General features: G+C 40.6%; 1 long non-coding RNA gene across 1 annotated transcript; it reads left to right on the top strand.

Annotated features, from left to right (window-relative positions):
• On the top strand, positions 804-11,776 carry LOC109827407. Its single transcript, XR_002243420.1, has 2 exons — positions 804-1,309; positions 11,513-11,776. It is a non-coding gene; the product is annotated as an uncharacterized LOC109827407 (long non-coding RNA).

Genomic DNA, 12,245 nt, shown 5'->3' with positions numbered 1-12,245 from the left:
TGTGTGTGTGTGTGTGTTTGTGTGTGTGTACATACACATATGTTGAAGATGATCTCGCTAAAATCTCCTTTGTGTCTCATTGACACTCGAGGATAACTTGTTGGGCTAAATCACAAATTTTTTGTCGAATGTAGAGCGTAGGAATTTGGGATGGACGATGAAGATGATTGGCGAAATGTACCTTCAATGCCCTTGAAATCAACATAAATCATAAAGTTGCCAGTGGAACTCCCAAAACTGACCGTAGTGCATTAGATGGAAACGAGAGAGTGATAATTATGGTAATTAATTACTAACCATGTCATCGATACTCCAAAATCTATTTACTAGAGTACTGAAGCTGTTGGCTTAATTTAATTGAGAGGGTTAATTACAAGGAACCAGAAAGTCTTTTTCTAGGCAAAAGAAATGTAAAAGAAATTAAGGTTTTCTCTTAAAATTGAGGGAGTTCTTTAGAATTCTAGGGTTCCACAAAGATGAGGTACAAAAAAATTTTACTAGTAAGTTTTTTAGACCAGTTCACTATTTTTTAGGGTAACTTTCTTTTCGATTTTCTTGTTGAAAATATCGTCTTTTTAGGGTTGTAGTATATTTTCTTGGTGGTTCTAGGTTATGAAACTTGAAAATCCCACAAGTATAAAACAAAACAGCCCAAACGGTTTCCACCGTTTGGGCGAGAAGGAGATCCCAAACGCTACGCCAAACGGTTTTAGTCGTTGGGGATGTTTAGCCCAAACGGGTTAAACCGTTTGGGTGTTTTAATTATTATTTTTTTAAATAAAACATGTATCTTTCTCCATTCTCTTCCTTAACTAAACCCGCCTCCCCAAAAAAATTCCCCCAAACTCTAAAACATCCGCACCCTTCCAAATCCCTAACCCCAATCTCTCAAATCTCTCATCTCAAACTCCCAAGAATCTGCCTCCTCCTCATCATCATCGTCGTCTCCATCCCCTCAAATCCCACATCTCAAATCCCTCATCTCAAACCCCAATCTCTCAAATCCCTAGTGACTGTCCCCTCTGCCGCTACCTCTGGCGCCTCTGACTCCACCGTCGACGAGCCCTCCTCCTCACCCTCTGCCTCTTCCACCTACAGTGACGTCCACGTGCATCGTGGCACCGGTGACCACTCCACCTCCTGTCAGTTGACAGTGGCTTGTTGGGGTTTTTTGTTCTACTGTCACTGTCGGGTGCACTATTGACGACAAGGACCCTAAGGATCTACAGAAGGAGATCAACGAAGGTGTTGTTGAGGTCCCGCTTGAGTGAGTGGAGGGAGTTTTGTTGTTAGGGTTTCATTGTTTGAGGTAATGCCGAGTGTTGATGGCTCTAGATATTTAAATGTCTTTAATTAATATAGTGTTGCCATTTTGGTTGAATTGGATGAGTTTAATTAGGATTCCCGTGTCTGAATAATGTAGTCTGTTTGCTATTTTTTGTTTAGAGAATGAAGAATGATTATTAGCAGATAGCTCATGAGTGCTTTTTGTACTCTTGTCATTTAATTATGATTCTATAAGAATTTTTAGTTGCTTGTATGTTAGTAAGTGTGCTTGCAATCTGCAATATTCATCCTCTTTACTTGCTAAAAATGTAGGCTTCTTAATATGTAAGTCTCATTGTTAATCTTGTTGCATTCTCTTGATGAACTATGAAGAATCAAAGCCTTTTTATTTGCCTTATCGGTCATCATAGATGTTGATTTCTGATTAATATTTCATATGGAGTCCTTTTATTGTTATTAATTGTTAGGTTACTCTTCTCATTTGTAATCTATGGGTTTAATAGATTGTTCTTTATGCCTTATTTGCTTTGTTTTAAATTCAGAAATGCAAAATTGATTGAAACGTAACTTACATGTTTTGTATTCGTATGCTACTGAGAATATAACTTTTTATTATGTTGAGAGAGCAGTTTATGAGAGTATATGTCCTATTGGGGTTTTTTGTTCTTGATTATTATGATGCACTTTTCATAATGCATTTTGTAATTTGATTATGAATATTAATGATACGTTGTACTGGGTTTATGTAGCAACTATTGCTTGATTGTTGGTTGTGACTAGATAATGTTGCTAGAATTATGTTTGATCATTTGTAAAGTTTAAAACGGTGATGCATAGATATGTTTGTCAATTTATCTCAATGAAGCAGTGATCAAAAAGTGATGCTCACCATCCTCTTATCATGATGCACACAATGTGTTTGATGATATTCTCAATGAAATAAAGGCTCAATTTGATACATATTGATCTAATGTAGAGTGAACTAAACTATAGCACACAATATGTTTGATAATCTGCCTTAATGAAAAGAGATTTAATAATGCAACAAAGAATCAAAATTGAAAATGATATTGTATATGCGAAAATTTAATCAGGTTTCTATTTCTTGAATTATTTTTAGGCTGGTCTTTTGCTTCGTTTTGCTCTCCATGTACCCCACGTTTTGTTCCGTCCTTTCCTTGTTTTTTTAGTTAACATAAGTTGTTAGGAGTCGTTACTGATAAATCATTTTATTTAGGTTAGTGTAGGCATCAAAAAATGCTCATAGATATCCAAACACTACTCAAGGATGAGAAAAGAGCAGTGTGGACACAATGATAAATACACCAACAAGCGAGCCAGGGTGACATGCCTTAGGCGCGACAATTCAGAGTGTCGCGCCTTAGGCGCTGCAGTTCAGAGTGTCGCGCCTTAGGCGCTGCAGTTCAGAGTGTCGCGCCTTAGGTGCTGCAGTTAAAGGTGTCGCGCCTTAGGCGCGGCAGCTCATGGTGCCGCGGCTATTATGGGGGTGCTGCGGTAGTTATAAGGCAGTTATACGATGATTTTTTGAAGACCACGTGGCAACATATCAGAAAGGGAACGTGTGCTGACGTGTACAAGCAGTTAAACCACGAAAAAGGTGGTTAAAGGTCGTGGGAGAACGGTTTCAAGCACGATGGAACGTGCTGGTAACCACCCCTTTGGCCGCGGCAGTCCACACTGCCGCGCCAATAGCCGCGGCAGTGTCGACTGCAGCGGCCAAAGAGGATTCATCGAGTCAGTTGTTTCGCCTCTGTTTCAACTGTTGTGCATCTCTACCCCTATAAATACCTCCCTAGGCATGAAATAAAGAGGGAGGGCAGATTAGAGCAGAGAGCCTTGAGTTTTTTTTTGGTGAATTAGAGCAAGAAAGAGAGTCTTCCTTCTTCACAAACATCTTCAAGAAGCTTCTGGCGATTCCTAGAGATCTAAGCTCTGACTTGATCTTTAGAAGAGTGAACATCTTACATCGATAAGTTATTCGCTTCAAATTCTTACTTCGATAAACGAATGAAGAATCATTAAACCCCTCACGGTTCAATCAGAATCTGTGATTCGGTGGTCCACGAGTCAAAGCGCTCCCGGCACAGGCAAAGATCCCACGCAAGCAGCGATCCAAACAACGATCCTGCGTTTGTTTCTCAAGAGTTGTAATTTTTATTTTGTTGTGTAAAAGAGGTCTTATAAAAAGGCTATTCTTTTGAATTTGTTGTAATCGACCGAAGATATAATGAATTCCACAGCAAGAGCAACTTTTGACGCAAACAAACTGGCGACCACAGTGGGAGCCAACGGTCTCGCTGCCGAGACCGTCGTGTCGCAGCCGATCAAGATTCCAGTTGAATCCATGGTCGAATACGAATTCGACCAAACCAAGTTTGAGGAATATCTCTCATCATCATCTTCAAGATCTTCATTGTCTCGCAAGTACAAGAGGATCTCACCATTGAAGAAGACTTCCATGCCAAAGAAAGCACAGAATGAAGACTCTCGCCTGATTGTTGCTGAGGATTCTACTCACAACCTCTCTGCTCATAATGGCTCTTCGCCAAGTAAAGAGTCATTAAATCAAAGCCCACCGGCATTGACGAAAAGAGCTCGTCAGAGACAACGCCAACGCCGCGCTCGCAAAATGGCTAAGGCGTGGGAACAAACCGATGGGGTTCGTTATCACGTGGACCTAGAGTCGAGGAGACATCGAGTGGTTCAGTTGTCTCAACAACCAATCACTCATATCTCTACTAAAATAACGACGGAGGAATGGACTATTGTCAAAAGGACTCGTTCGACCCTCAAAGAACGTATACAAAAACGTCGTGCAAACGCTGCTCATGCCCGTGCTCTCTTACAACAAAGACGAGAAAGGAGGAAGGAAACGGTGACCAAAGAACCACCGAAATTCTGCCAAGTTTGGATTCCAAAAACTGGAGTTGTGCAAAATCAGCATTCGGAGCCCGTTAAGACTCCATACCCGTAAGGGGGGGGGTGGTTTTAAACGTAACCCGACATAACCTTGGATCGCTCAAAGACAGAAATAAATTGTCCTGAGAATGCCAATAAGGTTTTACACCCCCAGAAGAAGACGCATTCACCAAATGATATCGTCATACCTGGGAGGTCATGCCAACAGACGATACGATTTTTTGGCAATCATACCGATGAATCGTATTATCAAGTTGGGGTTGTGAATAATTTTCGAAAGAGAGTTATTCGAGAAATAAACTCTCGGTGTTCCTGTGCGCGACTCGTTAAAGCAGCATTATCAGAATGTGACTGTTTCAAACGAGAACCCATCCCACGAAGAGTCTCTGTATTGTCGAAGCCTAAGCCGAGACCGAGACATTTCCGCAAAAGAAAACCAGCTGCCCAAGATGATGAATTCCCTGAAGTCACCATCAACGTAGCTGATAGAAGAAAGTCTAAACAGCATTCAAGTGACTCAAATCCCGACTTTTCCCCAGAAGGAAAAGTCAATCCAAGAATTGCTCAAAGGATGTCTCGACTCCAATTAGGAGCCATCAGACGCAGAGAGTACAAAAGAATGCAAGAAGGAATGTCCTCGGAGGATGAATTCTCGGACACTTGTTCTGCAATCGCTTCTGATGATACAATGTCTAGCACGGGACAAACCAGAGAAGTACTCACGATCACCTCTGATCAATTTGCTCAAATGCTTCAAGAAGCTCTAGCGAAGCAACGTGAAGAAATCAGAGCTGAGATGAAGACAGAGATGGAGCTAGCTATCCAACAAATGAGAGAAGTGCTAACTCAACGGCCTCAACCTCCTGAGTCCAGTCAGCGAGCTGAATCCAGTCGCCACACTCAGAATGTTGTAGATGACAGTGATTCAGAAGTGGATGAAGTCATTATGGCTGATACACCTCCTAATAGCAATAACGCTGGGGGTGGTTTAACGAACCCTCCCAATAACGAGATTGGGGGTGGTTCAATAGCACCTCTCACAGGGGGTGGTCTAACTCATTATCCTCAACGTCCTTCGAATGAAGACATAGACGATAAAGGGAAAATGAAAGAGCTTGAAAACAAAATCAACGCTTTGATGACGGCTCAAGAAGGGAAAAAGACAGGTATTCCGTGTCCCTATCCAAGAGAATGGGATTCAATACCGTATCCGGCAAAGTTCAATATGATTAACTTTCACACCGTTTGAGGGGAAGAGCTCGCCTATTCAACACTTGATTTATTTTAAGTCTCATTTAGGCATGATTTCTGGAAACGAGGCTTTAATGGTTCGGTCATTCGTTGGCACCCTTCGTGGGCCCGCCTTCGATTGGTACCGACGTCTCAAGCCTGGGAGCATCAATTGCTGGGATGACATGGAAAGTTTGTTCCTCAGTAATTTCTTCGATGATGACACCGAAGTGTCAATCGGGACTCTTCTGGATGAGAAGCAGAAAGACGGAGAGTCAGTCGATAATTTTGTCAAGCGCTTCCGTAACAAGGCAATGACTTGCAGAGATCCTGTTACAGAGGAGTTCATCCTGCAAACATGCCACAATAACCTCTCCATTGATGTCTTGGAAACTCTGGGGGTCGTACCATCCACCACTTGGAAAGAGTTAAAACTACGTGGTGAACAAGCTGAACACTTTCTTAAAAGAAAGAAAGCTGAGAGAAACCAACCGACGACATCTACAATTGCTATGAACGCGACTCTCGATCCGAGGTTCCAAAAGGAGTATTCTTTCGAAGATGATGAAGCTCCAGCCATATTGGAATACCTCATCGCTAATGATAAAATCGAGCTACCACCTATTTCAAGAGAGAGCTAAGAGAATTACGGATCTAAACTACTGTGCGTACCACAGAAGGGTTCTTCATCCCACTGAGATTTGCTTCGGACTCAAAAATAAAATCCAAGCATTAATTGACTCCGGCGTCATAACGGCGAAAGAGGTCGAGTAAAGACAACCATATTACTCCATTGGGTACACGAGTATAAACTGTTTCCCCAGACTCCGATGAGTATACGAGTATAAACTGCTTCTCCATCTCACTCCGAAAAGTATACGAGTATAAACTGCTCCTTAATACTCCAACATGTATATGAGTCTAAACTGTTTCCTTTCCATCACGGGAAGTTCCTGGAGAATGCCATGCATGGTACTTTTAAGGATAACCCGATCATACAGCTAAACATAATGATAAACCCAGCTTCGCAAGAAAAGCTGGGGGTGGATGGTTCATGTAACGGGAAGTTCTCGGAAGAATGCTATATGTAATTTTCTTAGGGATAACCTGATCATTACAAACAAAGTGATAAACACTACATCTCCACGGTGATTTCCGAATACTCTTTTGTTGAGATAAGATTCGATCACTTCTTTAGATCAATCTTCCCTCACAAAACTCATATTTGGTCAAACCTTTAAACAGTTAGGACCAAAGCCAAAATCCCCTCTCGATTCGTTCCATGAACGAGAGGTCCACAAATTGAACGATCAAACCTTTAAACAGTTAGGACTCTCCGATTTTGGGTTTATCTCTACCAACAAACAAGAGACCAGGAGATAGAATATAAAATTCTTCCTCTCCGATTTTGGGTTTATCTCTACCAACAAACAAGAGACCAGGAGATAGAATATAAAATTCTTCCTCTCCATCATCGGGTTCATCTCTACCAACAAACAAGAGACCAGGAGATAGAATATAAAATTCTTCCTCTCCATCATCGGGTTTATCTCTACCAACAAACAAGAGACCAGGAGATAGAATATAAAATTCTTCCTCTCCATCATCGGGTTCATCTCTACCAACAAACAAGAGACCAGGAGATAGAATATAAAATTCTTCCTCTCCATCATCGGGTTCATCTCTACCAACAAAAAAGAGACCAGAATACTCCGATAGGTATACGAGTCTAAACTATTTCCCTAATCTCAACAGGAAGTTTCTAAAGAATATCACTCAGAATATTCTTAAGAATAACCTGAATACTCCAATAGGTACACGAGTTTAAACTGTTTCCCTACCCCCAACAGGAAGTTTCCGGAGAATATCACTTAGAATATTCTTAAGAATAACCTGACTACCTCCCAACGGGTATATGAGGTTAAACTATTTCCCGAACACTCCGATGAGTATATGAGTATAAACTACATCTCCTTGAACCTCCCAACGGGTATATGAGGTTAAACTATTTCCCGAACACTCCAATAGAGTATATGAGTATAAACTATTTCTCTATTCTTCGACGGCGGTTCAAATTCAAGACTTCGACAACGGCCACGCGATAAACGCAGCACCGGAGGAATTTTAGCTATTCTACAAAGCACTGAATAGGCTAAAAAATAAAGAATTCAAGAATTGAAGCCATCCACAGACTATGTTACGCAACTTCCTCAACAATGTACTGAAGAAATTGCAAGGAAAACTTATCATATCCAAAGTGTCCCAGACTCCTCTCCAAAAATAATGAGTTTGAGATACTTTGGAGGGGGTATCTGTAGGCGTCAAAAAATGCTCATAGATATCCAAACACTACTCAAGGATGAGAAAAGAGCAGTGTGGACACAATGATAAATACACCAACAAGCGAGCCAGGGTGACATGCCTTAGGCGCGACAGTTCAGAGTGTCGCGCCTTAGGCGCTGCAGTTCAGAGTGTCGCGCCTTAGGCGCTGCAATTAAAGGTGTCGCGCCTTAGGCGCGGCAGCTCATGGTGCCGCGGCTATTATGGGGGTGTTGCGGCAGTTATAAAGCAGTTATACGATGATTCTTTGAAGACCACGTGGCAGCATATCAGAAAGGGAACGTGTGCTGACGTGTACAAGCAGTTAAACCACGAAAAAAGTGGTTAAAGGTCGTAGGAGAACACGATGGAACGTGCTGGTAACCGTCTCTTTGGCCGCGGCAGTCCACACTGCCGCGCCAATAGCCGCGGCAGTGTCGACTGCAGCGGCCAAAGAGGATTCATCGAGTCAGTTGTTTTGCCTCCGTTTCAACTGTTGTGCATCCCTACCCCTATAAATACCTCCCTAGGCACGAAATAAAGAGGGAGGGCAGATTAGAGCAGAGAGCCTTGAGTTTTTTTTTTGGTGAATTAGAGCAAGAAAGAGAGTCTTCCTTCTTCACAAACATCCTCAAGAAGCTTCTGGCGATTCCTAGAGATCTAAGCTCTGACTTGATCTTTAGAAGAGTGAACATCTTACATCGATAAGTTATTCGCTTCAAATTCTTACTTCGATAAACGAAGGAAGAATCATTAAACCCCTCACGGTTCAATCAGAATCTGTGATTCGGTGGTCCACAAGTCAAAGCGCTCCCGGCACAGGCAAAGATCCCACGCAAGCAGCGATCCAAACAACGATCCTGCGTTTGTTTCTCAAGAGTTGTAATTTTTATTTTGTTGTGTAAAAGAGGTCTTATAAAAAGGCTATTCTTTTGAATTTGTTGTAATCGATCGAAGATATAATGAATTCCACAGCAAGAGCAACTTTTGACGCAAACAGTTAGCATGGCCCATAACTACATCATAGATAAGAATTGGATGTATGTGTGTTGTGCAAAACACATGCAATCTATTTTTGTTAATGGAGTTAGTGCTTTCATAGACTTTGTACGTGGACACGATATGGTCCGACATGGGAGACTCATTTGTCCATGTAAATTATGTGTGAATAAGTTACATCAATTGGAGGAATAAGTAGAACTTCATATTGTAAAGAATGGTATTGTTAGCGATTACAAAACTTGGGTATATCATGGAGAAATTAAAAGTCTCAGTGATGCATATGAAGAAGAACAAGAAGAAGACAACTTGTTTCTCGATGACGAAATGGAGGAAATGGTTGAGGTAGCTCTTGGTAACACTAACCCCACTGAAGATCTTCCTTCCGTAGGAGGACATCGTGAAGACAATTATGATAAATACATGAATGATGCTAGGAGGCCCATTTATGAGAATGCAAAACACTCCACACTGTCATGGTTCATCTATTTATTCTAGATTAAATGTCTAAATAAATGGAGCAACAACTCATTTATGATGCTCCTCAAGTTTCTTAAAGATTTTATGCCTCCAAGGAACCATGTGCCCAAGAGCTGGTATGAAGCTCAAAAGATAATGTCTAATCTTAGTCTGAAGTGTGAGATGATACATGCATGTCCCAAGAATTGTATAATTTACTGGAAAGAAAATTCAGATAAGAGAGAGTGTCCTACTTGTAGGGGGACTAGATATAAGAAGAAAGTACATGGTCAGAAGAAATATATACATATCAAGATAGTACGATACTTTCCCATAACATAGAGGCTGCAGAGGCTATTTAAGTGTAAGAAATCAGCAGTGGTGATGACTTGGCATCATCGTGCACATCCAAGTGAAAATGGACGAATGAGTCATCCTAGAGATACATCTGCATGGAAGGATTTAGACAGTAGGCACCCAATAATTAGTCAGGAACCTCACAATATTAGGTTGGGATTGGCTAGTGATGGCTTTTGCCCCTTCAACTTTAAGGGCAATCCCCACAGCACATGGCCCGTTGTGATAATGGTTTATAACCTCTCACCGTGGTTAGCTATGGACCAAACATATTTTATGATGCCTCTTCTTATTGATGGTCATAAGTCACCGAGAAACAATATTGACGTCTATCTTCGACCTCCTATCGAAGAGTTATGGTCTTTATTCATCGATGGTGTGGAGACATACGATGCGGACACGGGAAGAAACTTTACCATGCGTGCAGCCTTAATGTGGACAATCAATGATTTTCCTACATATGGAATGCTATCTGATTGGTCTGTACATGGTTACACTGCATGTCCTTACTGTCATCTCCAGCCAACATCGAGAAGGCTACCCTTTAGCAATAAGACTTGTTATTGCAACCATCGGCGCATGTTGGATGAAAATCATCCATACAGAAATGACATCATTCACTTTGATGGTACTAAAGAGAATCGCCCGCGTCCAGACCCATTATCCGGTGAGGATATACTTGCTCAGTGGAGTGGTAAAAACAACGTGACTTTCAAAAAAGTTTAGGGAAGACAAGAAACACCATAGGGATGGAACAAGAAAAATATCTTCTTCGAACTACCTACTAGAAGACAAATAAAGTGCGGCACAATCTAGACGTCATGCGCATTGAGAAGGAAGTATCTGAGCACATACTTAACTTACTTCTCCGTAAAGATGGAAAATCAAAAGATAACCTCGAAGCTTGAAGAGATCTCCAGGCGTGGAACATTAGAAAAGAGTTTCATCATATACCGAAGGCAGGCAATCCATACCAGTTTGTACACCCCAATGCCGTGTATCACATGTCACCAGCTGAAAAGAAAAAGTTTCTTTAGGTGTTACATGAGTTGAAGGTTCTTATAGGGTTTTCAGGATCATTTAGTAAGAAGATAAAGATTGTTAATAGTAAGAAGATAAAGATTGTTAAAGGCAAGATCGAATGATTGAAGAGTCATAATAACCATATTATTATGGAGCATCTTCTTCCACTCTCTCTCAGTACTTCTCTTCCTAAATCAGTCGGTTTAGTGATCAACGATCTTTGCAGATTTTTTGGGAATTATTTTTTATTTTTTTCTTAAATATATCTACTTTTGCATTATCGACTTACATTTGACTGCTTTGTATCGTGTAGAATCGAGTCATCGAGAAGGCAACCTTATCAGGGATCGATCAACCACAAAGAACGATGCACTTTCTTTCACCCAGATGTTAGATTCCCTGTACGGAGGGCATCACAGTGGTTATGAAAGAGCCATGGGCATTGGTTCCACTCAGTCTTATTTGAGGGCATCCTCCATACAGGAAATTGACACATCTAATCAGGAACTACATCGTGAGGTGGCTGATCTTAGCACTCGGGTAGCTAATATGGATAGTTTCAGAGAGGAGCTTAGGTCTTAGATGCATTGGATTAATAACAATATAGTACATATGCTAATATACACACACTCTCATATACACATGTATACTGGCATACAAAAAATATACACGCATCTTATACTTATACACACATAAATATACACATAGACTTAATAACTCAGACATGTATACACTCATACATTGCTATTACTTTATAGTTTAATTCTCAGGGTGCTCGTCCTGCTCCCACTCCTAATGATCCACCATATTTTACTCGTCGTGCTCTAATTCCTCAGCCTGCTACCGATATACCACATTCTGCTCGTCCTGTTTCGACTACTAACATTTCTACTTCCAGTGCTCAAGGTTTGTCCACAAGAGAGTCTTGCTAGGATATTTGTAGACTCGAGGCGTTCGAGCTTGTCCCAGGAGGACATTCTTCGAGGAATTTCTTCTGTTCCTTGATTGGATGGATTAGGCTGCTCCTATCTTATTTTGGACGTTTAAGACATTTTGGATTTTAGAGACAAATATATAATATTGGATGCTTTTCATTGTGAGATATTGAGTAATCATTGTGTATGTATATATTTTGTCTCTAAAATTATATATTGAGTAATCATTGTGTATGTATATAAAATATTGGATATTTAGCATCGTTTGAGACATTTTTGTATATGTATATGTTTTTGATTTCATTGTGAGATATTGAGTAATCATTGTGTGAAATATGTATATTAAATGTAAGCAGGTAGATAAAAACAACCAAAATTTAAAAAATATTAAATAATCAGTCCAAACGGTTTAAACCGTTTGGCCAATTGTCAACCCAAACGGTTTTAACCGTTTGGATAAACAATTGGCCGAACGGTCTAAACTGTTTGGCCAAAATATTGTCCAAACGGTTTCAACCGTTTGGACAGAAAGTTAGCCAAATGGTTGAATCGTTTGGCAAAAATTTGTCCAAACGGTTATAATCATTTGGACAATATTTTGGCCAAACGGTTTAAACTGTTTGTAAATTTATTAAAGTGCCAAATGGTTATAACCGTTTGGGACTCTGTCCAAATGGTTATAACCCGTTTGGGATT

Source organism: Asparagus officinalis, chromosome 1, assembly GCF_001876935.1.
Source record: "Asparagus officinalis chromosome 1, Aspof.V1, whole genome shotgun sequence".
NCBI lineage: Eukaryota > Viridiplantae > Streptophyta > Magnoliopsida > Asparagales > Asparagaceae > Asparagus > Asparagus officinalis.
The sequence above is the reverse complement of the archived record's forward strand: the minus strand, read 5'-3'. Positions and strand labels throughout refer to the sequence as shown.